The 19,855-nt window shown below is 43.8% G+C and overlaps 1 protein-coding gene across 2 annotated transcripts in view; it reads right to left on the bottom strand.

Annotated features, from left to right (window-relative positions):
- LOC138566630 (acylamino-acid-releasing enzyme-like) overlaps positions 1-19,855 on the bottom strand; it is a 1,701,869-nt gene that overhangs the window by 645,356 nt on the left and 1,036,658 nt on the right. The gene's annotated exons all lie outside the window — the stretch shown is intronic.

The raw sequence follows: 19,855 nt of genomic DNA, 5'->3' as shown, positions 1-19,855 counted from the left end.
TTTCTACGTGTCTCTGGCCCTCCCGAGCTGAATCTCCGGGGCAGGACTTGCATGCTGCTGGATTCTGCAATGAGATCTCTAGCCTGTTCTTGTTTTCTTCTTTATTTTATTGACTCAGCCCTTGTGCAACATCAACACCATCTTGGAAAGTCTCTTTGGCACTCTTCATGCCTCCAATGAGCCACCTCGTTGCATTAATTGGCTGGTTTTGCATATGGCCTCTCATGCTCTTCTTCATCTCAGTATGATCTACATTTGTCACAGTCAAGGCTTAACAATAACACATAGTTTCACTATCAATGGTGAGAGGAAATGGTGACCATGTGGGTAGGATGTTTTTTGACATGTTTGTAGGGAGGCTTTTCCCCAGGTGGCTGTTCTTATCCTGAGGGTGAGAAACCCTCCCTATGAGGTCCTCCCACATATTACCACCCATAGGGGGAGTATTGGGTAGCATCCTCTCCTCCTTAGCCTCATAGGAAAGGCCTCCCCACTGGGGAGAAGTGACGAGACCTGGTGAATCGTCACAATGCAGTGTTTGCAACTTCTTCCCTCTGCTTTCATGGGACTGTGTGCCCAGTAAATTCTCTTCCATTTGTATACGCTTGGTGGCTCTTCAGCCGGGTCATAAAATGTTCATATCTTTTTCCCAATAATTTCTGTACCTGCGTCTGTTTGTGAAACCAACCGTTCAAGGACTTACTGGCATCCCCAAATTGACAGCGGCTGTGTTCCGGGCGGTGCTGCTTTCAGTGGAACAGGTGCTTGTTGGGTGGAGCTTGGCGATCCAGGCTCAACTCCAGTCTTTGGTTTTGGCATCCGTTGCTGGGCCCCAGGCACAACACTGTTTGTTGGTGGTCGCACCACCAGAGAAGACAGTTGTCATCCAGTGTGAGGCTCTTTCCCTGACTGGAGCCTCTTGCCCTCCAGGCTCCAGTCTCTCTCCACTCTTGCCACCCGCTGTCTTCACGGCTCAATGTGGCTCTGCCCCCTCCAGGACATCGTTGATACAGAGGCTCACCCCTGCGTAGCGGTTGCTCTCCTCCCTCTGCGGAAGTCTCTCCTCCATTGACAGTTTGCTCTCTCTTTATACACATCATTTTAACAACTATAATTGAGCCTGTCTTTCTTGACCATGATTTCAGGCGACATTCAGCATTACTTGAAGCCAATATAGACAGAAGGATCTTTGTGGAACATAGTCATTACAGGAGAGGTCAATGTTTTTTCAACATCCATGTATGCAGACAGGATGGTTTGGACTGGGAGTTCCCTCGTGGATTGGGAATCCTTGTCCCCATGAGAGAAGTCACTCCCAGTGAGGCCCCAGATGTCCAGAGCACTTAGGAGGGTCTGCTGAGCAGACTCACATGCCTAGCCTCAAAAGGGGCAGCTCCCCTCTAAGGAGAAAGGACTGTCGAGATGCGTCACAACACTTGCTATCATAGTTCTTGACCAAGTGCTCCAGCGTACAAAATTCCCCAACTTGAATTGCTCAACAGCCATTCCACCCACTTCATGGATTTCCACAGTGCACCCACATTTACATGTGCTGGTATAAACGGAACATCACACAACCTGGTCTTCACTACTGAGGGGGGACATCAAACACTCAATCTATCCCCCACATCATTCAAAACATGCGAAAAGATCTGTGTTGAGGTCCGTAAATTCAGACACTATCGCCACTAAAGCAGAACCTATTCAACTGAAGGACTTTGAGGCAGTTTATAATATATTCACCTGGGATGTCAGTTTCTGCCTATACAAAATTGCTAAATGTATTGCAATTTCATGCCAGGTTGTAAAACAACATATAAAAGGTACCGACAGTCCACCCAGCTTGTACCTACCGATCATAATATTCCACCTCACATGAAGGACATAGACTGCCATGTTAAATCCCTTTAGAAGGGCCACTAGTCTTGAAAAGTAGGACTTAGTGCCATGTTAAATCCCTTTAGAAGGGCCACTAGTCTTGAAAAGTAGGACTTAGTTGTGTGTTGACAAATACATACAGAAACTTGGGAAGTACCACCATTTTTGTTACTGCAGTTCACCTCATCATTAACAGATGGAATATTTGTCAACTGGTCAATTATCTTCTGAAGTCCCCAACAGCTTTCCTATATTGTGTGGTGTGTGTCCCATTAAGGAACTGATGGCGCAGGACGTCATCACATTACGAAAAATAAATGGGGCAGTCCAGGCACGAGCCTTGTCATGAGTGTCGGAGCCAGAGACGAGTACACAGTCTCCGATTTGTACCACGGGCTGAGTGCGGCCAGCCCCGACATAACGCTTGGGACGTGGGGGTTGCTGCATCGGCACTTGATTCGACAGCCGACACCCCGCACAGCAATCGCTGTGCAGCCCTGCCCCGATCTCGGCCTACCATATGGTGTCACGGCCAACATCACCATGCAATAGTAAGCGGTAGAGGGAGTTGCGCGATGGCCCGCGCTGCATGCCGAATACCGGCGTGCACTCGGTTTCATCTGCAGTGCCGGCACTGCCCCCCAGTGATTGCCCAGACCGCTGGCAGTGAAACATTAAATCTATGCTGTGCAGGGCCCTGAACCCTCACTTTATTGAACCCTCCGCACTCGAGGCACCTCCAGAGGAAAAGGAAAAAGAAATAAGAATAAACGAATATATGAAAAGTTAAGCTAAACAAACACCATGTAAGAACGCATCTAATAAATAAAGTTCTCTTCCATGCCTGCGCGTGGCACAGGGTGATATACTGAAAGATGGTGCATCACAGGTAGCCCTACCCTGGAGCACCCTACATGCACCAAAGGAGAACCCTACAACACACTGGATAAAGGAGGGTTGCAGCCCCTAACAGGACTGCTTGTGCACCCTCCACTTCGAATTTGTCAGCTTAGCAGCCACTTTGGACATGCAACATGGCTGATGATGCCGCAGGTGCCCCCCCACTGTTGGCAAGATAACAGGCCAACAAGGTTCCCTTGCCACGCTGTAAGAATTTGATGTTACAGGGACCATGTCATCCCTATGTCCATGATGGTCCACGTGGGTGAAGCGCCTCCAGATGTTCCTGGCAGCCACGGGTGACATCACAAAAAAGTCTATAATGCTATATTGAGCTGGCACCACCCTGCACAACATCTCCGAGGCCTTAAGACCCGCTGACGGCACGTTTGATGCAGTGCAAAATATGCGTTACATAAGTATTTCACGCCAATGGCGAACCTAGATTATGAAAGGTTTCTCATGAGATCAGCCATGCAAAAGGAAGGAGAATCACTCAATGCCTTTCATGGCAGACTGCGACACATGGCACTCACGTGAGCATTCCCCTTATGATGAGCATGAAGTGTGAGAGCAGCTCATCCTAGGCTGCTCATCAATAAAAATGAGGAGACAGATTTTATTTATTTATTTTTATTTATTGCATTTGTTGTACGCCCAAACCCTGGGGTATCACAGCGTAAATTTACAAGTATACTTGGTCTTAGTTGTTGCATATACAGTGGTGAAGACATGTTGCTTAAGAAAATATACTTAGTTACATGATATAGCTAGCTTCACAATGGTATAGAATAGAGTTTCAAGCAATCTTACAATCTTAACTACTTACATGGTAAACCAAATTTACAGTCAAAGTGGTCACAGTTACACACAGTATTTATTTACATGGTAGGAATCAGGAATCATTTAATATTTACAGTCATTGTCTTAAAATAGTATAATAGGTATGGGTATGTGAGTGGAAGTGGGGAGATACTGGATGTCAAGGCTGGGACAAGGCCAGGAGGTGTCTTTCTATGTATTTGTAATGAGATTAGATTTTGTTAAAGAACCATGTTTTAACGAGTTTCTTGAATTTGATGAGGGAAGGCTCATTACAAATATTGGCTGGGAGTGAGTTCCAAATTATAGGGGCTGCTACAGGGAAGCTGGAGCTACCTGATCTTGCCTTCTTGAACCGTGGGATGAGTAGGTGCGTGTCTGCGTTGGATCTGGGTGTTCTGGTTATGGTTTTGCGGATTATACTTTGATTGAGATAGCTGGGGGCATCATCCGAGACACTTCTATGTGTTAGGGTAAGAGTTTTGTGAAGTATCCTGGCTTGAATAGGTAGCCAGTGGGCCTCTCTCCTGTGTTGAGATATGTGATCCCTCTTTTTTATGCCTACCGCTGCTCTTCTCGCATTATTCTGCAGTAGTTACATTTTGTTTATGGTTTTTTGAAAGGTCCTTAGTAGCAATATATTGCAGTAGTCAGTCTTAGCCAGAATGAGAGCTCTGGAGAGAGTGATTCTGTTTTGGGAGTAAGGAAAGATCGGCTTAGTGCAATAAGTTTGGCAGTGTAGGCTGTGGATGAGGCGAGTGCACTGATGTGTTTGCACATGGTAAGGCTAGAGTCCAGATAGACCCCTAAAGTTTTAACTTGATTGGAGATGTTAATGGGGGTGCCGTCAATAACTATAGCTGTGTATTGTTGGTGAAGCTTACTTAGTCTAGCTGGGGATCCAACTATGAGGATCTCTGTTTTTTCTCTGTTTAGACAGAGGCTGTTTGCCGCCATCCAGTTCTGGAAGATAGAGTAGATTTTGTTTATACAAATGGTTTCCTGGTCAAGGTTGCCTGATATCGGAATAAGTATTTGTGTGTCGTCTGTGAAGTTGGTATAAATTACTCCCATTGTGTCTAGCGCTGCAAAGAGTAATTTAGTGTACGCATTATAGAGCGTAAGGGAGAGGCAGGATCCTTGAGGAACTCCCAATGGGACAGATATGAGATCGGCTGATACATCGCCTATGGCTACTCTAAATGTTTGGTCTGCAAGGAATGATTTAATCCAGGCTAAGTGGAAGTTGTTTGCTAGTGTTAGGCATAGTTTATTGTGGTCTACTAAATCAAATGCTGCGGATAGATCAAGTACTAATAGTATGCATAGTTTCCCTGAGTGCCTGATTGAGTCCATCTGGTTTTTAAAATCCAGCAAGGCTGTCTCCGTGCCGTGTCTCCGGGCGGAAGCCTGATTGTCTTTCGCCTAGTAGTTGATTATGTTCAAGGTGGGATTGGACTTGGGTGTAAGCAATTTTGTCTATGATTTTGAGGAGGAAGGGGACTCTGGTGATGGGTCTATAGTTGGTGGGGGGGGTCTAAGGTGGGTTTTTTTGGGAGGAGAGTAACCCAAGCTTCTTTAATAGTAGACAGAATGGTATTGGGGTTGAATGAGGCATTGATGAAATAAGTGATGGTGGGTGCTAAAATGGGTTGCAGTCCTTGACTAGTTTGGCAGCAAAGCTATCTCCTTTGCAAATTAGAGGGTTTAAGTGAAGCTATAGTTTTTAGTACCTGATCCTCGGTCACTGGGGTAAACTGGAATTTAGGTATGCTGGTTGCGGTGTCTGAAGATGGCAGGGGGGGTTGGCTCTATGGTAGCTGCTAGACGTTTTCTTTGCGAATCGATTTTGTTTTGAAGAGTGTTTATTTTGGAGGCTAGTGCATCCTGGATGGGGGTACACCATGCGTTTTTAGCTTTGACAATGCTAGGAGAAGGAATAGGTGTTTCTAATTATCTGATAATGGTGAACAGTTCTTTGCTATTTGAAGAGGCGGTAGTGATGCATAGGTTCAGGGAGTTGGCCTACTGGGTATATACTTCCAATTTGTAAGATTTGGATAGTAGCTGGAGTTTTTAGAATTATTAGTGGGGGGTTTTCTAGAGGTGTTCTAGTGCTCTTTTTTTCCTTCTAAGTTCAATGAGGTAATCGTTGAACCATATGTTGCTGCGCTTGTGTTTGGGAATTTTAGATTTGAGAGGAGCTATTTCATTGATGGCTGACTTCCTGCAGGTATGGTAGTGCAGTGAGATGGTGTCAGGGTTGTTATCGACTGGTGGTTTTGTATTAATTAGTTTGTTCAGCGATGGAGTGAAGTTTTCAGGGGCGGGTTTCCTTGAATTTCTCATGAGGAATGGAATTGATGGGGTGGCGGGTGGGATCCCCCGTTGTGATAATGTTGAACCTGATGAGGGAGTGGTCGGTCCAGGACATTTCTGTGATGTCTTCTAGGAGGTCTGTGGTGTTCAATGTTAGAATCCAATCCAGGATTCGCCCTTTTGAGTGGGTTGGGGCGTTAACAATATGTTTGAATTGCATCTCGAGGAATGCATTGTGGAAGGCAGTAGCTTTGAGGTCAGATTGGTCATTAAACCCCAGATTAATGTCTCCTAGGAGGATACATTTGGTGTTGTGCTTGAGGAGAGGGGAGATTAGCAGGGGTAGTTCACTGTCAGGGTTATTAGTGGGACTGGAGGCTTTGTACACTATTAGGAAATTGATGGTAATTTTGGGGTGTGTGGTTAGTTGAAAAGCTGAAGTTCGTAGCCTACTAAGGATTCCGTTTAGCAGTCTCTGAACCGGACAGTAGTTTTGGAGATGTGGGCAACTCCTCCTCCAGTGGCCTTGAGGCGGTCTGCCCCGAGTAATGTATAGTCTGGTGGTATAGCTAGTGTGATCAAAGGGCCTGATGCTGGGTGGGGCCAGGTTTCTGTAATTACTAGAAAGTCGAGTTTGTATTTTAGGATGAGGGCGTGTACGTCAATGGCGTGTGTGCCTAGGGATCTTACGTTGAGTAGGGCACCCTTTAAAAGGTTCTATGCCTGGGGGGGGGGCAAGGAGTTTGGGCTATAAGTGCTGATGGGGGAAGATGGGGTGGTAGATTGTGTTTTTTTATGCTTGTTCTTTGTTTTAGTGTGTGACGGCATGCTGAGATTAGGGGTTTTGTGAATCCCAGTCACTTATAGTTCCAGGGGATTGGGAGAGAGTGCGGTTCTTGGTGGCTCAGGAGGAGAGTCTTACTTTTCTTGTAATTCCTAGTAGATACTGCACGAGCCCAGTATTACCCTAACCGCATCCTGGAGCTAGAACGCTCGCACAAACTGGCTGATGTCGGGGCTACCAAGATTGCGCTGCACTGAACTCAGACAAATTAGAAGAAGCGTGTGCCGTATTGTCTCGTATGGTCAGAGATGGAAGTATAAATATAAACCGGGACGTTCTGTGTGATTCCTACCGACCCTTTCAACCCCTTCTTCGGACTTGAGTGGATTCTGCGTTGAAGCGTGGGTTTCGGGCACCAGGCAGTGGGAGTGTTATGAGGGCCATTCGCCTGAAAGAGAGGTGAGGCGAGGGCCGCGGTAATGGAGAGGGAGGGAGAGGGTGGAATTCCCCTACCAAGAGCTGAGTGTGTGGCACAGTACACAATTCATGTGCAAACATACACGTGGGAACTAATCCGTGGATATGTGTCTTTAGGACCTAATTACTTGCATTCCACATCACCCATTTTGATTGAAAATACACATCTCCCCTTCATTTGTGATATTCTTATTTGTCTCCTTTGTCCAAACTGCGCTTGCACAAGCGAGGCCTCATCTGCCCATTTGTAAACGCTAATTCTTTTTTTAAATTTTTTTTTTAATTTTGATTTAGCTGTAAAATACAGCCTTTCAAAATGATGTACATTAAAAAACATATTACAAAATACAAAATACATGTTATACACAAAGAAAATGAATTAAAAAGTACATGTTATTACATTAAGAAGAAGAGGTGCAGTTTGGCAACAATACAAAAGCCGAATTAGTTCATTTCATTGCATAAAACCACTTATTTTTTTTAGGATCAATTACTTAACCACTTATGTCACTTTAGAATCAAAATTATGTCACTTTAGTATTAAAATTAATAGTATCAGTTTGATTCAACAGGGCTAATGATTCAATAAACACAACACTTGCGATGTTCATTTTAGCAGATTGACTGTTAAACAGAATATTCCAGAAAGTGTCCTCGCTTAACCTGCGATTACTCTCAAACAGATGTTTAAACATTTTGCATCTTTGTTGTAATAGAGCAGGACATTCAGAGATTAGATGTTTTAGTGTCTCTATAGCTGTTGGTACAAGACAAAATCTACAGTTGGCATTAGATGTGTTATTTCCCCATGAATCGCACTTCATTCGTTTGGCAAATGTTCAATCTTATTCTCATATATGTATACCTAGATTTGGAATCAGGAAACTCTGTTAGATAGTTTTCAATTACATGAAGTTTTTTGATTGCAAAAGGTTGTTGTTTAAACACTCGTAATTTTATGCATGCCTCTCGAGTTTTTATGCAGTCATACAACTCATGTTTCATTTTTGCCCTCTTGGGATTGTTGGTGAGTAAATCATCATCAATACCGGACATTTCCATCGATGCTTTCACCCATTTTCGCCATTTCAGGATTTTAGGGTTCAATGATTCCAACATGTATCTTCCCATTGTATACATTATTCCATTTTCTCTGACAACCCTTAGATATTTTAGATATAACCTCAAGACTTTCCATGTATAAATTGCATATAGTGAGACTAAACCCAATTCGTGTCGTATTAGGCACATTGATGTAGACATTGGGAGGCCACACATTCTTTTCCTATAGCGACCCTCAAATCTTAGCCAGACATTCTCTAAGATGATCTCTCTAGTTTCTGCTCCATAAGTTATTATGGGTGTAACTTTTTGCTTATAGAAAATAATGGCTGGGAGTAACGAGAATTTGCCAAATTTGGCTTGTATTATCTTTGACTGGGCTATACCAGTGTTAACCTTGGTTTCAATTTCACAGTAGTATGGTTTATCCTGTTGGTTATTGCTAATTGTCACTCCCAAGTACTTGTATTCAGAGATGATTCCTATATTAACATTCTGGATTTGCCATTCTCTAATTTTAGAGATTTTGTTTTTCTTTGGCTCAAGTATCATAATTTTACACTTATCTTGGTTGATTGTTAATAAGTTTGCATCGACATAATTGCTTAAGCTACATAAGAGTGCTTGCAAGCCCCCTGGTGTCTTAGCTAATAGCACTAAATCATCAGCATAGAATAACCACGGGACTGCATGACCTCCCAAACGGGGAGCAACAGATATTATATTCAGAAAATCTTGTTGCACCGCCGACATAAAGAAATTAAACAGGGTGCTTGCCAATATGCATCCTTGCTTTAGCCCCCGGAATGTTTCAATTGGGTCTGACAAGGTACCGTCTAGGGCCAATCTGATTTGTACTGTAGTTTTAGAATATAATTCGTTAATCCAGAATGTGATTTAGTTCGGGCACTTCGCTTCCTGCAGCTTATTGATTAACAATTTTCTGCATACTGAATCGAAGGCAGTTCGGAAAGTCAATAAAGGCCATGTAGACTGCCTGCCCTATCTGATGTTCCTGCTTCTTTAGGACCTCCAAAATATGAAGGTTAATAGCTGTCCCCACCCCTGGCATGAAGCCAGTTTGATTTGGGTCTCTAATTCCAGCACCATTTAGCCATTTGTTAATATCTCTTAATAATAATCGGGCAAAAATTTTGCCCGGTATATCCAAAAGAGATGTAGGTCGATAATTCTTAGGATTTTGATTGTCCCCCTTCTTATGGATTGGTATAGTGATGGATTTCCTCCAAGAATCAGGGATAGACTGAGTTAGCACAACTTGGCTAAAAATGGTAACTAGAACTTGTGCCCATGCAGTAGGATTTTTTTTTTATCATAAAGTTGGACAGTCCATCAGGGCCCGGAGCGCGAGCGCTAGACAGTTTTGAGATGAACAGTAACATGTCATCAATGTCAAAAACCAGATTCTCTATTTTACTTGATTCAAAAGTATCTTGGTGTCTGGTAGTCATGGTGTCAGCATACAAGGTTTTATAAAAGGCAGACCATACTTCTTGGGAAATAGGACTAATTTGGTTCACCATTTGAATTTTCGTTTGAGTCTGTTTTAAAAGCGACCATATTTTAGCTGAATTCTTCTCTTGGAGATGGTTTAGCATGACCTCTGTGTCTCGTTGATACATTAGGGCTTTCCTTGCTCTTAACCAATTCTTATGTTTGCATTTTGATGTATTCAATTGGCGTAAGCAGTCAGGAGAATTTTCTTTTATGATTTTCCTTCTATCAGCTCTATACCAAGTTTTATAAGTAGCTATTTCATGGTCAAATGTATGCAGAGTTCTAGGCTTTCTGCTATTGTGATCATTTCTCTTGGTCCTAAAGATCTGCATTTCTTCGACATAGGAAGGACAAGTGTTTGAACCATAATGTGTATCATCATGCTGGGAACGGTTTAATGTTTCGCATAAAAGTTGTAGGGAGACAGGAGTCCAATAAAATCTATTTTGTGCCGAATTGGTCATTAAATTACGAGCTAGAGATGAGTCATATAATTTGTCATCTACAAGCCAGGACCATTTTGTAGATTGAATATCATGGTCACTTATTTTCTGAGGTATGATTCGGAATTCATTTATATGGTTGAACAGATCTCGGTTTACGAAAGTGTAGTCAATTGTTGCTGTTTGTAAACCTCTATGCCAAGTGCTGTTAGATGGCATATCACCTTTTTTTGCTCCATTTAACATTAAGAATTGACGTTCCAACATATAAGCATTCCATCTTTTAGCTATCGGCGTCAGAGGTTTCCCCACTTGGGTTAAGCATGTTAAATTCAAATCGCCAGTTATAATTACATGATTGCAGGTCGGATCTAGTATTGTTAGATTTAATGCTTCATCCATGGCATCAAAGAAATCAGAATCAGATATTACAGAGCGATTCCAATAGACGTTTAACAACCCAATGTCAGATGACTTCAATTTTATCCTTACCAATTGCAGAAAGCTGTTGGGAGAGAGCCCAGGCTCAATTTGCATGTTGGGGGATGATTTTATGGCCACCATTAAACCTGCCATGGGTCTACCTCTGACTGGCAGAATAGCAGGAGTCAATATTATAACATGATTATCCCACACTGGAGCGTGGACAACCATATTTCCTGGAAATCCAAAATGTCATATTTCAACAGTAAGCTATCTTTAGACTTAGTAAGATGCTTAAAGCCTCTAGTATTCCAGGAGGCTAGCGCTAAAGTTTTTGGATTTTGGACTAGTTAGTTATTATTCATTCTCAATTCTCTCTCATCCAACATTTGACCATTCAAACTTGGAACATTTATCTGTGAGTTGCCGCTTTGACCTTTCTGATATACATTTAATTTGGGCACACACTGGTTTCTGGAAATAGGTGGTTGTTGTTGATCCCACAGGGTTGGATTTATCAGGATAAAGCCCAATTCATAGAGATCATCTCTCGGGTCCCATACTGCATTTTTAACAAAGTTAGATTTCATCCATATCTTTATCATAGACAGGTCATTTCTGTGAGGGAATTCTATCTGATCTATATCACTCGAACTTATTTCTTCAAGAGCATGTACCTCAGCAAATATGTTCATCACAGATTGCCTATTCAGGTCAAAACTTTGACAGGGATGAGGTCGACACTGCATCATTAGGCAGTTTGTATTAGCATCTCTCAATGGAGTTCGGTACCCAGCTTTAGTTGTATAGTGTGCATTGGGCTGTGGTGGATTATTAGATTGTCTTATGGTGTTGCTCTCTGGTGTAAGTACTCTCCCACCCATGTCATTTCCCATTGAATTCTCTTTCATATTTACTTGAGCAATACATTTTTGTAAGGATTGCTCTATTTCCAATTTCCATTCTGACATGTGCATACATTTATCCTGATTCTGTTTTGTAGAGTCATAGCATTCCTCCCTCTTATTAGCATGTTCTGCTTTCCCCCTTATTGGCTGGATCTCCGTACTGTTAGGGCCACCATTTATCTGATTTGGTAGTCTATTGGGTGCATCAACTGCTTCAATGCTAAACACCCCACAGGGTTGCTCCTTTGCAATGTTGTCAATTTCAGCTTCCTTTTGCTGATCAGCCAATTGAAATAAGTTGTTCAAGGGTTCATATTCTGAGGGCGTATTTTGCATCAGTCGTCCTTGGCTCGCTTTTTGGGATATCACTTTCCGATATTTATTCACGATAGCCGTGCGAGCTACAGCTGCAGCTGTTTTGGGCAGTGTTAGAGTATGGATGAACTGTTTTGTTCCTGTGATTTTGGAGTTGGCAATGGTTGGAGCATTTTTTGATTTTTTTGTGGTAGTTTTAGCATTCGTATTTGGTTCTTTCTTTCTTGTGTCAAAGATGTTATAAATCGGGGCATTATCATTTTCTTCTACCCCTGTAACAGTTTGGGTAACACTACTTTTCTTCTGTATCAGAGGTTGCTTATCAGAGATTTCCAGGTTCTTTGCTTTGTCTTTTTTTTTTTAGAACAAGATTGCCCAGATATGCACTCTTCTTTTTTTTCTTGAATGCAACTTAAAGATGAGCTTTCCTGACCTTCGGTATTAGGGGATTTAATAATAATGTTTTCCTGTACCAGTTCCATTGAGCTTCCTCCCTTTTGTTTTTTTTTGTTTTTGCCCCCAATTGTAATGCAGTCAGTTGATCTTGCGTGCAATCAATTAGCAGTATATCATCAGCTTGTGATTTTGTTTCTTCAGTTCTTAGTTCTACATTTTTAGTTCGGCTATTATGTCTATTATTTTGTTTTTCGCAGCATACACAGTAGGACTCATTAACTGAATGTTTTTGAAGTAGTTTGATTAATAATGAGTGTTGATCGTTAATTTTAGTATCCAGCGTGTCATAAAGACGTGTAAGTGAGAATAGGGCTGCATTCATAGTTTGTAGAGGAGTTTCTAGGCCTATTACAAAGCTTCCCGGCATTGCTTGTATTTTTTCATTTGGGGCAGTGTGATTCCACCGAGGGGTCGGTTGAGCAAAAGAACAGCACAAAACCGATGAGGCATTATTCGTTGGGGAGAACATCATAGGTGACTGATATAAGTCTTGTCTACCTATACTGTCATCTAAGTTCTGCTTCGAGTCAGTAGTCTGGTTTGTCTCGGGTGAACTGACTATTTCTATTCAAAGTGTCTTCCATTCTCACCTCCTCTACATTCTCGCTATCAGTGTTACCAACAGAGGCATCCTGCTCTTTTTCATCATCACTTAAGCCTGGATTCATTTGTATACTCGGCAAGCTTTCTGTTGCCTTAATTTTTGGTTCCACACCCCCGTTCTTGGAGTTCAATTACATTCAGTATTCCTGCCGCAATGAATGAGTCAGGTAGGGATGATTGAATATCCACCCTACTCCCCTGAGTATCTATACGTGTTAGATCCAGCTTAGTTGGAAGCTGGACCAGCCCTGCGGTTTGAACAATTTCAATTGTTTTTCCACTTTTTCCCCCCTAGAGCACAACATTTTCTGATATCAGCCATTGCCGAACAGGCTCTTATACTCGAGGCTGATTTGCTGACCCGTACACGAATGATTGTCCTTGAAGACGTTTTGGGCGTGGAAATGGCTTCACGCGCACACACGGTGATGGCTTCTTTTGGCGGCATCCCGGTGCGCAGCGTCATCACCATTTTAAGTACAATAGCTTGGGGCAACCACTTAGTTGTTACAAATGTTATTAACAGAAAATCGATTTCACTCCTTGCTCGCTTTTGAATTCAAGACAGACAAGACTATGTAATTGGTGATTATTTAAATACGCTATCACTCCAGATCACTGTTGTTAGTGAGTGATGCTCATGTTTACCACAGTAGACTAACTTTTTAACAGATATACGTTTAAACACAGAATTACCTGATGAAAAAGAATATTACGTTTGCCTAGAGCCCTCAGACCCTCAGCCAGCAGACAGCCGACAGCACTTCTCAAAAGCACTTCCTCCAAATGCGCGCGCCAAATGCGTGCGGCTCATTGTTTAAGAGGATTATGGGAGACGGGGGCAGAGCTTAGGCTTGTCGTTCTAAAAATGAGTGAAATAAGAAGGTATATTATATAAATAATACTGCAAATTGTGTCCTTGATAAATGCTATAAGAGTCTCTTTTTTTCTCTGTATCTTTACCAAGTCAAATGTTGTAGTTCCACATCCACAGAAAAACGGGCATTCGAGCTCCTCCACAGCCGACAGCACTTCTCAAAAGCTCTTCCTCCAAATGCTGCATTCAGGAGGGACATTCTCCAGGGGGCCACTTTTCGCAATATAAGGCCTTGCCCTCCATCGCTTAGGCGTACTAACGCATGGGAGAGTGTTGGCTGCCCTGCACACCTCAGAAGATCCAGGCACCGTGGAACCCCTTCTTGACCTACAGCCAGACCACTCGCGAAAGGAAACTGTCTGGTGTAGCACTTGGACACTTTCACACACAGTTCCGAGAAGCTGCGATCCAGTGCAGTTTACAAAAGGCAGCACTAAGCCTCCAGCAAAGAGCTTAGCTGCTCCTTAAGAGGAGCAGCACAGGTGAGCAGCACCCACCGGGAGCATTCGAAGCACAGCGATATAGAAACAGCTACAAATCGTTTTCTAGAGATGTGCTATAAATAAAATGTATTAATTCGTAGATAATTCAGTAAATACCATGTGTGCCTTGTTCCCGCTTATAATAATGTGTATAACATTTTTGGCCCATAAGTAAGGGCAGCCAGCATCAGTGCTGGTTCTGCTGTATGGCACTGCAGGCAACCGACAGCACAGATTAAATAATACATATATTTCTAACACATAACGTCTGCTGCACACTACAAACTTAAAAACATTTTTTTTGAAAATGCCCGCGCTTGGCAGTGCCCCTAATACATATGCATAATGATTAACCCTTCAAATGAGTTCAAGTGTAACGCCAAGATTTAAAATGTCAGTACTCTGTAGCCGTTTCCTGGGAATCTTTTTTTCTAAGACCAACTTAAATTCTGTCAGGAGTGTAATTTAAGACTGCTTCGCACTGCATGGTATTGCCATAATTAAAGCGGGTTTTACACATTTAATTTATCAACAACAACATTGGTAAACAATGCATATAATCAAAAATTAAACATGAAACCCGTTAATAAAACTTTAGAAAAGAGATATGTATACAACGCAAATACAACAATAGCATTCTAAATATGAATATTGGGGTAAAGTCCGTGCAGCATAGTCAATGGTGAAGGATTATGGGAATTGTAGTCCACAATATTTGGAAAAGCACAGAATGACTGACTATTCCAGAGGCTCCCACTAAACTAGAATGCCCGAGCCCCGTGCAACCAATTGAGGGAATGCAGTCACCACACCCCACGGCCTGCACTGATGTCACGCTTGGGAGCTCCCATCACGGTGAAGCGTTCCACACTATTGTTACCTTCATGGAAGCTGCATGACTAAGGAAAGCGGCTGGCACAGACAGCCGGTTTCTACTTAAGGCAGTATGTTCTTTTCAAAACATTGTTCCAAGGTTTGTGATTTTGTACAATATATTCTTAAATGGGTCACTTTTTTAAAAAATGTTTTAAAATTTTTGATTTGTTTATTTATACATTTTTACACATAGATAATCAAACAATCAGAACAGTTAATACTCAGCAGAAATACACAGATTAACAGAATATTATATATACATAACTTGCAATAAATCAGTAAATACTCAAAGTCATCCCACACCTTTCCATATAAACTCAATTTCCCTTGCCTCTTGAACACCATCCTTTCCATGGATGCAACGGCAGACATCCCCTCAACCCAATCATCAAGAGTAGGCGCATTCCACTTTTGCACCTCTCTCTCTCCAGCCGCCTCATTCACCAATGATTAATGAGGTCTTTCGTATGTGAACGCTCCCAGTGCATTCTGTAATGAAAGCAGTTGTGTCTGCAAACAAATCAGTGAACGTATGCTTGTGTTGCTGTGTTCTTTTTCTGCTCATGCTATGTATGTACTGGCTGTCGTGTTTTTAATTGGAGGGTACTGTCATTCTCTGTATGCTGGCAATCCTTTCATATGGATGGCGAAATACCGCCAGTTCTCGTACCTTACTTCTCAGCTTGTATGCAGTTTAGTCGGAGAGTACTGGCCCTTTTCATTAGGAAATGTTCAATCACTGGGTCGCAACAAGACTCAGCTGGGACTATTCGGACATAAGAAATTAGCACCATACCAAGTATGCATTGCATGCTCAGAAAGAATGCGCGTTTTTATCATTATTATTATTATTATTACAGACATATCTGATGGTCAGAAGTGCTGGGGGCATTTCTAAATACTTTTTGCCAGGAGAGGGTGACACCATGAGGTGCCGCGCACCGGTTGACACCAACCTTATTGACGCCACTGCCTGGAGGGCATCTTCGTAGTCCCTGTCCAGCATGACGTCGTGACCATAAAGGCCAGGTTTTTCGTCACCAAAGTGAGCGACGTAACACGACTTGACTGTGCCGCTGCAGAGGTGCTCTATATTGTCAACTTTGCCTTCTGCGTTTACCTGGAAGAAATTCAGTTCCTACTGGCCCGCTTCTTGGGTGTATTCACAGGTATAGGGAAGCTGTCCAGAGACCCTCTTTTCGTCTTCATATTGACTCCACCGTCTCCCATAGTCATTGCCAGGAAACCCAAGCAGCCAGAGTCAATCTTCATCTGTGTGGATATGCGTCTCCCAAATCGTATCCTTAGAAGGGAGAGGCACATCATGACGACACTGGACGACATCCTGACGGTTCTGCAGGGCGCTAAGTACTTTTCAAAACTCAACCTCAGATCCGGCTACCACTAACTAGCGTTAGGTCCAGCATACCGTTACATCACGACATTCACCACACATAAAGAAGGCCTACAGAGGTACCAGCGCCTAATCTTCAGGATGTCGTCAGCCGCGGAAGTCTTCCAAAACACCAATCAGACCGTACTCAGCAGCGCCATCAACATCAGCGAAAATCTCCTGGTGTTTGCCAAGTCTGAACAGGAGCACCTGGACTGAATAGGGAATGTCCTCAAGCGGAACCAACAGCTGGGGTTGATGCTGCAGAAGGACAAGTGCGTCTTCCTACAGAAGAAAATTAAATGGAGTTCTTTGGATTTGTATTCCAGGAAGGAGGAAGCTCTCCTGACCCAGCAAAGGTGAAAGATACCCAGGAGGCAGGGGCTTCCAACAACTGTTCTGATGTATGCAGTATCCTCGGAATGGTTACATAATGTGCAGGTTCATAAGGAACCTTGCCACCCTGTCCGAGCCCCTCCGTAACCTCATCAGGAAAGACTATGCGTGGAGGTGGACAGCCCTGGAACAGATGGCATTGAGAGGACATTAAGTGCGCCCTTACTGCAGACACCATGGTTTTCTTTGACCCAGAAAGGAGTGCAGAAATTGTCATGGATGCCAGCCCGTTTGGTTTATGGGCGGTGTTGATGCAGCCGGACAACGGTGGGGAAAACTGCCCAGTCGCCTTCGTGAGCAGAGCTTTTTGTGCGACAGAGCAAAGGGGCTCAGAGATAGAGGAAGAGGCCCTGGCAGTACTATGGGGCTGCAAACATTTCCATGTATTCTGCAAGGCTGTAAAAGTCAAGGATCACAAGCCCCGGATTCTGTTAATGGCCCGAACCTCACCCACACCACTGGCTTGCATTGAAAAATGGATGCTCGCTCTCCAGAAGTACGATATTGAAATGGTGTTCCGACCTGGGAACGTCAACATGGCTGCGTATTTGTCTCAACACCCTACTCGATCGCGACAGCAGGAACTTAGTCAGGAAGAGGGAGAGACAGAGGAGTTTCTACACAGCCTCGCGACAGCTGCAACGCTCATCTCCATGTCCATTGAAGACAAAGAAGCGTCGGCAGGAGACACATGTTTTTGGGTACTGCGGCGAGTGGAACAGGGTGCGTGAGGCCCGTCAAGCGCTTGAGAAGATCTGGCGTCCACGCGATGAACTCACGTCATGGAAGATGGTTTGGTCCTAAGAGGGTCGAAGATGGTCATCCCGGCGAGCTTGGCACCACGTGTGCTGGAGCTGGCCCACAAAGGTACCCAAGGAATAGCCAAAACCAAGGCACGTCCTCGCCTAAAGTTCTTGTTTCCAGGACTTGAGGAGAAAGTAGATGAGTTAATTTGCAGTTGTGTATGGTGCCAAGCAGCGATGCCCCACCAGAAGAAACCATGCATTGACACCATGGATCGGAGCTGCCTGCCATGGGAGGTGGTGCACATGGACTTTGGGTCTAAGTGCCGCGACATGCACTTCCTAGTACTCGTGGATCAGTGGTCACGCTATCCTGAAGTGGCGTTTGTGGAGTACACTTTTCTGGAAGATGTGGTCCCTATGCTGGAGAAATCCTTTGCCACCCACAGACTCCCCACTGATCTCTGCAGAGACAACGGCCCGCCTTTTCAGAGTGGTGGGTTTTCTGAGTACTGCACGCCCACGGGATGCGCCACCGGAAGGTGACGACTTTCAGGCTGAGGGTGAATGGGTAATCGGAGAGGTTGATGCGCACGCTCAAAAAGGTATTTCGGATTGCGCATGGACAAGTGGAATGTGAAAGGAGAGCATTGTATCAATTTCTATCAGAGTACCGCACCACCCCCCCACTGCTCAACTGGAGGGCCGCCTGCAGAAGCGTTGTTCCAATGGTGTCCGAGAGGGTTAACTTCAGACCACATGCCTCACAGTCCAGGGGTGATCGACGCCGATGAAGTATTCAATAGGACGAGGAGAGTGAATGAGAAGGAGAACGAAAGGAGGAGTTTACAAAACCGTTATTTGGAAGTAGTGTATGAGGTTTTGATCCATGCCCGACACCCTAGACGGAAGTTGTCTCTTCCACATGAATCGCACTCATTCAACATGGTGGACATCAAAGCGTCCATAATTATGGTTTCTGACAGCCAGTCTACGGTCACGAGGAACTCTAGCTTCTCCCGGAAGTTGACAAGTTCACTGGCGCTGAGTGAGCACAGGGAGACGAGCTCCAAGGCACCACCGTGAGGGCCAAGAATTGACAGTGAAGAGTCTGATCAGGGAGGCCCCCCCTTACGAGTGGTGATTAAGAAGGCCGAGCAGACCAAGGAGGAGGTGTCGTAATGGGAATACTTCAGTAGTCCCGATCAGTCAACACAAGCCCATTATAGTTGTAAAATGTAGTCTGCCTACAGTGAAACACGTTTGCTCCAGTCTACCACATCAGAAACTTGCAATGTCTCACGTTGATCAGTTTTGACCATGGCTAGATTCCCAAGTGAAAAGAAGTGACAATAAGAGCATTCGTGAGTTGTATCATTGTCTTGTCTTAAAAGTTGTGACTGACCTAGAGCCATTCACATGTACCTTTGCCAACAGTCCCATATCATACCAAAATGTCGATTTACATACTGCACCATTCCCATTGCAGCGCCTTTGCGCAGAATGTAAATCCTGACTCCCATTATGACTAAGGGGACGAGGGGTTGCTGGGGTGTGCCCCGCTCTGCCGACCCAACCCACGTATGTGGGTGGGAACTGGTGTTGCAGGGATACAGGGGAGTCGGCAGCACCCACAAATGTGCAACCAGAAAGGTAAATAGGTTGGGGGGGGAGCGGGTAGGGGTATGCTGGGGAACTAGTGATCTATGTGATCACTGCGCCACACCATAATGGAACTCAGCATTTTAAAAGTCAACATTATGGGCAGCGCAGTGATCACATACATCCAACTTCTTTTCGGCATCACGTGTTACTATCGTAGTCCAGATAGCTTCACTAATAGCCAGACTTAGTACCATCTGCACCCCTCTCAATGCTCTGTATTCCATTAATCACAAATCTAGACTGATCCAAGAAGATCACTGTTAGGCAGAAACCTGTGCAGTTCCCTTAGGGAACACTGCAAAAGATTTAGGACTACAGGTGTTAGCAGTAAACCCACTTGGTAGCAATCTGTACCACCCAGATTTACCTTGTAGCTGTGGCTGAGCAGTCAGACTTCCCTCAAGAAGAGTTAGGCAGTATGCAAAGTATACACAATAGGCACTCAGACACAATAATGCAAACAAACACTGACCAGAGCTTTGGTATCAAAGTATATAATTATTTATTTAAAAACA

Source organism: Ambystoma mexicanum, chromosome 2p (assembly GCF_040938575.1).
Source record: "Ambystoma mexicanum isolate Mex_15411 chromosome 2p, UKY_AmexF1_1, whole genome shotgun sequence".
NCBI lineage: Eukaryota > Metazoa > Chordata > Amphibia > Caudata > Ambystomatidae > Ambystoma > Ambystoma mexicanum.
This window is presented reverse-complemented; position numbering and strand designations above follow the sequence as displayed.